Source organism: Chenopodium album, chromosome 5, assembly GCF_948465745.1.
Source record: "Chenopodium album chromosome 5, dcCheAlbu1.1, whole genome shotgun sequence".
NCBI lineage: Eukaryota > Viridiplantae > Streptophyta > Magnoliopsida > Caryophyllales > Amaranthaceae > Chenopodium > Chenopodium album.
In genome coordinates, this window is record NC_137838.1 from 18,428,813 (window position 1) to 18,436,884 (window position 8,072).

Sequence of the window (8,072 nt, forward strand, 5' to 3'; positions counted from 1 at the left end):
ATTTTAAAGTACTTTACGACCTTTGCAAAATATTTGTAGCTAAACATGTACAAAAATTAAAATGAATATATTTTAATGATTATATATATAAAAAAAAATATAATGGAATCAATATCTTTTAGGATATATTTTAACATTAGAAATATTATTTAAAAAAATTTCAATCACCAATTATGATAAGGATATTTTCCTAATTTCTTATCTTATTATTATTGTATAGAGATTTTAAAATCAGTATAATTTTCAAATTTCAAAAGATTATATTCTAATATAATCTAAATATTAGAATATATATCTTACGATTTTGTCAACATATCTTATGATTTTGTAAAATTATTGATTTTTATGAGGATAAAATTTAGTAAATGAATATTAGTAAATCTTAGGATAATAGATGATTCACTTTCCCTGGATAAAAATTTACGTACTTTCCCTAAAAAAAAGATAAAATTAGGACAATACCATAATTTAATTAAGGTTTATGATTTTAAATCTATCTTTTTTTTTAAGGAAACACTGTAAGTCTTTCTTTTCTAAAATAAGATCATATTTTCATATTTTTTTGACATGCTTATCGTAAAATAAAATCAAAATGTTGGTTTCCCTCAGCTCCACGTCAAAAAAATCATAAAGTTGGAATTTTCACAATATCCAAAATACATAATGTCATTCGTCAAACTCAATAAACTTTCTTTTTTAGGTAATAACCAAAGTACACATAAGTTAAAACCTAAACTATAAACAGATCACAAAACTCACATCTGTGTTCTACTTATCAAACAAGGTTTATGAGAAGAATATTTTTTTTTTAAAAAAAATGCGTCTTTTTCCTCTAATCGATTTGCTCATTATATATCTTTGTATCCTAAAATTGCGTCTTCTTCCTTTGACCAATTTGCTCATTATATAGGTTTGGACATTAATTTTTGTTTTTTGGTTTGTGTAATAATTTGAAATTTAAACCATCTTTCTATAAGGTAAAAAAAAAAATCATAATTTAAAGCAACCAATCAAAATTGAAATTTAGATTAACAATGGAATGTGTTAGATTTAAGATCTATTTGAAGATTATAGGAAATATTGTTACTAAATGAAACATAAGTTATCCCATATAAATTGTCGTCCAAATCTTTTTCAAATATTCTATTATAATATTTAACGTACTATTTAGGAAATAAATCAATGATATACAATTGTGTTGTTATCAATTAATTTTTATGACACATAAAATATAGACTATAAATTAAAAATGAAACTAAACTAATAAAAAAAAAAATACTCGTAGAGTCGTAGTACTAAACATTGGGTAAAAAACAAAACACAAAAAATCACATTTAACATGTAACACTATTTTGACAAATAGGAAAAAGAATATTTTCGATTATCATTAATAAAACTAGAATGCATGTATATACAAAACAGAAGCATGATATGTCCTAATTATAAGGAATACAACTAGCAATAGTAGTATGTATTTAGCCTAAATATAAGGGGTTGAGTATTGGCTTTCCTAATTTATAAATACAAAAATATATTTACTGTATTTAACAATTTGTCATTGTATTCTTTCCAAAAAAAAAAAAAAAAAAAAAAAAAAAGGGTTTGCCATGTAATTGCTCACCTCCACGTTTTTTTTTTTTTTTCATTTGGTTATTATATGGGATTCGTCCAATATTAGGATATGACATTACTTATATATTTAGAATTGGTCTCAATCTCCTTAATTATTGTAAAATTATAATAATAATCGAAGACGGTTCATTATTTAAATTTAAATTAATAACAAACTAGTATCCAAGTAATCCAACCATTGGGTCACACGATAGATAAGAAGATAATCATCTAATTTGACAATTAGGTTGTCATTAGAATAGCTATAAATAAAGGTGGTTTGATTGAGAGTAAAAATTTTGAGGAATATGCATACAGAAATCAAAACACAATAGCTGATATATAAGTGATCATTGATGCCAAACTTGGTATATGTAAATTGTGACTTGGCTGGTGAATGAGGATTGAGGACCACGATCGATCCTATTTGCTATCAATTAAGAAAAATATTAGGATATTAATGCATGCACAGTATGAACTAATTATTAGCAATGTCCAAAATAACGTATGGTCGTAGACCAAATAAACAATAATATTGTGTTTTATAGGGAATGTCCTATTAGCATTTGGGTTAATACCTTATATGCAAACAGAATCGAAAACTATAATTTTTTTTTTTCGGATCAAACAAGTATTCCAAAACAAAAATCGTTGTCTTCTCCAATTAGCTCACAAATCCAGATTTCGAAAAATTGTTAATTTTTTTTTTTCGCATACATATAATGACCGATTTTTCATCCCTTGTTTGCGATTATCCAATTAACACTTATTGTTTTAGGATTAAATACAATCCCAGATTCATACATGAATCCAAATTTCGAATGACCTCTTCACATATAATATGTAAATCGATGCATATTTTCAATTTTCATTGATGTGCGAGTGTATTTACGGGACAAAGATTACCATAATGGTGGTTAATCTCATCCATGGATAAACAAACTTGAAGAGCAATGATGAATAATGAAGAACATTGATGAACAATTTTTTTATTTTGATTTAATGTTATTTTTTTATTTTAATTAAAAACTGATTTTAATAAATAAATTTCGAAAATCAAAAAATAATTTTCAGAAATTCAATAATTATATTTTGGAAAATAAAAATTGAATTAAAAAAAGGAAAATACTAAAAATAGTGTTTGACCAAGGTTAAAAAAAAATTAAAAATTCGACCAATGATAATTAATTATAGTGATGGTCCAAATAAAGTGGACCATAGTAGAAACATCCCACACAATATATATTACTCTGCTAAAATTCCGAGCATCACTAAGTGATGTAAATAAAAAAAAATGGAGGGAGTACAACTTAACAAAAACTTTTGTATACATCCGATTTACACTAATATTAGTGTACATCAAGCAGTATAAGGGTAACTTTTAGCTAATTTTAGGGTAACTTTTTGTCTTTTTTTGGGTAACTTTAAACATAATACAATTTTTATATAAATCAACAACAAGAAAAATTTTATAAAGGTAATTTAATTACATTCAATCACTAATAATTGATTTTTAGTCATTTAAAATGTGATTCTTTACTAATAAAGCGTAGATAATTTTTATTTGAATTGGGTTACTTTAACGCATATTGGGGTAACTTTTATTCATTTCAGGGGTAACTTTAATCACTTTAGGTTATCTTGATAATGGATGTACAATAATTATTGTACACCCGATTTTTTTAAAAATTTGTGACAACTTAAAAGGTACTTTTATACAAGTAGGGATCACTTAAAAAATCCTTTTACACAAATTTTCTATAAATATACAAAGTGATTTTTATTTATTATGGAGTATTACATTAACAATACATGGAACAATTAACAAGATCATTTTCATTTGATGAGGGAATAATACACTATAACATCTTATTACCTTAACTAGGTTAAACCCCGTGCAAATGCACGGTTGTTGAATAATTATGATAATAATATAATTATATAAAAATTAATGAATCGATTCATCAGGTATTAAAGTGCATGAAATATATTAAAACAATTAAAACATGTGAGAGAAAATATTTATACTTATAATGTGCAAGTTGATATTTTAGGAAGTTTATTTTAGATTTTATAAAAAAAAAAAAAAAAAAAAAAAAAAAAAAAAAAAAAAAAAAGTCATAATCTAAATGCAATCTTTATTTTTATAATAATGATTTTATTTAGAAAGTAATTTTGGCGGGAATTTTTTTAATAATATGTTGCCAAGTGTTCCTACGGATTCGCTTTTAGTAGTATGTAATTGATTAATTTACCTAAAGCAATAGAATAAATAATACTATAATATCTTATTGACTTTAATTACTTCAATTCAAGCAACAGAAGTGAAGTTGAAGTTTGTACATCTAGTCATATCATTCACTAAATACCTAAACCCAACCATAGATTTTGCTAGATCAAACTGCACCAAATTATCCTCCAACTGATATCCTCCCAACACAATCGATGCCGGTGGGTTCTTCCCGCCATCCACAATGGCAAGACACAACGCATTCGGGTTCGCCTTCAATCCACCAACCATTGAATTCGAAGCAAAGATCGTCCACACCACTTTCTCGTTCTGTAACACTAGCTCAATATTCGGAACCTCGACTCCTACTCTTGTTGAACTAATCGTGCTACTATCGTAGCAGAGTTCGAACGGGGCAACAGCTTTGATCCGTGTAGCATTAGGATAACCTCTTTGTTGATATAGTATCTTGAGTTGACTGTGGAAGTTAGAAATTACTGATTTGTATATAGAACTTTCCATGATAGTGTAAGGGTTAACTGTACTGAACTTAGTTCCGCCCCTGCCTTTGTTGTTTATTGATAATAAGGATTTGTTGATTGGAACTTGGCTGCCACCGATTTTAATGGACGTGACTCCGATATAGTAATCGGATGAGGTAGTTGGATTTTTCAAAATAGGGGTGTAAGAAAATGAAGATGAGACGTAGAGAGGTCCAGGGTAGAGTTTGTAAGGGCCGTCACCAAAGAATATGACGCCTACACTTGTGACATCAGAGGTTAAGCAAAGGGCAAACTTTTTAGACAGACTGAAAGTGGAGGTAAGTTGAGAAGGGACAGAGATTTTAGTCCTTCCGAACCCGGCAATTCCTTGGGCACCCTTTGCTAGGCCTTTTAGTAAAAAGGTGGGTGCACAGTTGAAGAGGAAGTTGGGTGCAGATACGACTGGACCGAGGTTTAAGCCGTCGGTGGAGTTGATTCGGATGATATCTGAGGCAAGCTCACCACTGGTGGCGGTATTGGTGAAGGGGTTTTCTGGGAAGAGGCCACAGGTGTTGTTGTTGCACCCTGGCCTAGGAGGTGAGTTGCAAGTACCGCAAGCTGTAGAGCCAGCTAAAGTACATTGGGCGGAGTTACAACGAATAGGGCGGTAGGTTGAGGAGACATAGCCTTTGTCGCAATCCTGCCATAAGAATGGAGATCCAAGGGCGAGTGTTAAGGGCACGGATTTGGAAGGTGTTCTTTGGGTGGTTTTAACTATGTATTGTTGGGTGGAGGCGTCTTTAGAGACAGGGAGGAGAAGGGCTTTGGGTTGGACGGAGGTGGCGGCGAAAGCGGTGGCAATGAGGGGGAGGAGGAGAGAAAATAGTATGAAGTGGTGTTGGAAGGAGGATTTCATGGTGAATGAGTATGATTAATTTGAGTGCAAAATTGAGATGGTTGTACAAGTTTATTTATAGCGTGTGGCAAAATGGGGTATTGCCGCATTGGTTGAATTATTGCTTTATTTTATTATTATTATTGTTATTATTATTGCATTATTAGAATGTAATTACGTGGAGCCTTACGTAGGACTGATAATATGGTCAAATATGGTAACCTGACGTGCCGCCTAATGATCTAGGACTTTCGCTGCTTTTATGGCAATTGATTGTCTTTAGGTGAGTCATTTAATTTTGATGATTACGATAACTTTAACTAAAATTAAAGCTTCGTTTCTTTAAACTCCTGTTCATTGACAAACATAATATGTCACGATCTCTCCTTTTGTTCTCTATTCGTACCCTATTCTCTGTTTTCGCCGACAATAGTGTTATCAAATTATCCATGCTATACTTTATCCATCTTGGATTAATCTCATTACTTTCATCCTCTTTACTCCCTCCGTCTCTTAATACAATGCTTATTTTAAGCATTTATTTCTCACATAACAAAGAGAAAGAGATATTATATTAAGGGACGGAGATAGTATTTCTTATGGCATGCTTGGATTAAGATAAATAAAGTGAATATAGAAAACGAGGATTGATCTGAAGAAAGGCGATAATTGTTACCTCATTTTGGGGTATGTATCAATTACACTAGGGGGAGGGGGATAACTATTACCCTTATTACGAGGGTATTATTCCTCCATTTATTTTTTTTCCTCATATTACAACTACCATATTTTTAAACACCTTATCTGCCTACTTAAAATTGTGTTAGTTCGGGTTGAGTCAGTTCTGGTCTTGTTAATTCGGATCGAGTCAGTTTTTAGGACTAGTTTTTGGGTCAATTTTGCGTTGGAACAGCTCGTATCTGTTCAAATTTAGGTCAAGTCACCAAAAATAAAGTCACTTAAAAAAATTAGGAAAATTTCCTTTTATTTCAATAATAACTTTTTATAATAATTAGAAAATAATGTAAATTTTGTTACTAAAAATTTAATAAAAAAAGTGATGAGTACCTAATACCTAAGAAAGTAAGAAACCCTAGAATCAGTTTAGGTATCAGGTTAGTTCACGTAGGGTTAATTTGAGTCAATAATTCGAATTAAAATTGGGTCGGGTTATTTTTTTTTTTTATTATTATGGGTCACTTCATACCAGGTCATTTCGAAAATCGGGTCACATTCGGATTAACTCCACTTCGGGTCAGGTTAGTTTGGATTCAGGTTTATTTTACATTGCGGGCCAGGTCAAGTTATTCGGATCGGGTACAGTCAGGATTTCCGGGTCTAACAACAACATTGATGTGTCTATTTTATATAGTATTTTACCCTCGTCCCTTGGTCATAATTAGTAGTGTTTTTGCCTCTTTAGAACCACTTTTATTACTAATTGGTGTTTTCTAGTGTTTTCGTAGAGTTGGTTGACTTTTGCAGGGACTTACACTTTTGGAGTATTTTCCCGAAATATTTTGGAGCAATCACGAACATTGGAGAAGCACGACCAGATTTTATAGCCCAGGGCCGGTTAAATTCATCGAACCGGTGATTAAGGGCTCGGTATAGGTGATATCGGGGCATTTGGACCGAGTATTCAAGACCGGAAGAGGAAACCCAGATTGGCCCGAAGAATTGGAACCCAATTGTAATCCATATAGTGGCCCAAGAGAGCCGCCCGGAGGCGCGTCAGGCCGGGCGGGAGAAGCAAAGGTCGGTGCCCGGTGACGCACCCGGCCGAGCGTGAGAGTTTACCTGAAGAGTTTAGGAGTTAATTATGTCGTTTAAGTTTGTTTTTAGTTTAGGATTTGTACGGAGTATAAATTTTCCTCCTTAATACAATTTTACGATCTATCTCTCTCTCCTCTCCTCTCTCTCTCTCTCTCTCTGTCTCTCTCTCTTTCTTTACTCTCTTAATTGTTTTCTTAGATTTCTTTCTCTTAAACCTTTGTTCTTAATCTACTCTTAATTCCAGATTTATTTTGGTAACGATTTCTCTTCTTTATATCTTAGTTGTTTATTTTATTCCTTTAATCATGTCTTGCTTTATTGCTTTGATTAGTTTAGTTTATATTATGTGTGAGTAGTTTTATTTCTAGGGTTTATGGGGATCCATAAATAATATGAAGGGGTAATTTATTGTTGTCGATTGTCAATGCTAGATTAATTTCCGATTGATTGATTTAATGCTCTGTGACTAGATTAGGCCTGATCTTTTATGCATGAGTTTGACAATATTGATTCGAGATTCGACAGATGAGAATTTATGTTTAGGTCTAGTTTCAATAGGCAGGTTAATTTATAAATGGTTAGGTCGAGATTCGAAAGATGAGATTTAATACCGGTAAATTAATTGTGTGATTATAATACGTAGCGAAAGCCCTTTATAATCTGATTAATATATGCATTGATGAATGATTATTATGTTCTACCCTGGAATATTATTTATTGGTGAACCTATGCCCTAGATCCTTTTATATATTATTTTCTCCTTATTCTAAATCTTCGTAGTTTAGTTTCATATTCAAACTTATATATTGGTTACTTCATAATCTAGATTATATTAGTTAATTAGGAATAGAAAGACTCGTTTCTCTGTGGATTCGACCCTACTTCCCTATCTACATTAGTTAGAGGATTTAGGAATTACTTTTGATTAGGGGATACGACTTTACCCTATCAAACATCTCTGGTGACTTATATTTTTCCTAGTTTGACTTTAATTATCCTCTTGATATATTATATCTAATCCAAGCATGTGCTTAGATTTTTTATTTTCTTAGTGTTGGTCGATAGTGTGATTATATTT

General features: G+C 31.2%; 1 pseudogene; it reads right to left on the reverse strand.

Annotated features, from left to right (window-relative positions):
* Positions 1–3,889: 3,889 nt before the first annotated feature.
* LOC145630549 (putative aspartic proteinase GIP2 pseudogene) lies at positions 3,890–5,245 on the reverse strand (annotated as a pseudogene).
* Between the last annotated feature and the right edge of the window lie 2,827 nt (positions 5,246–8,072).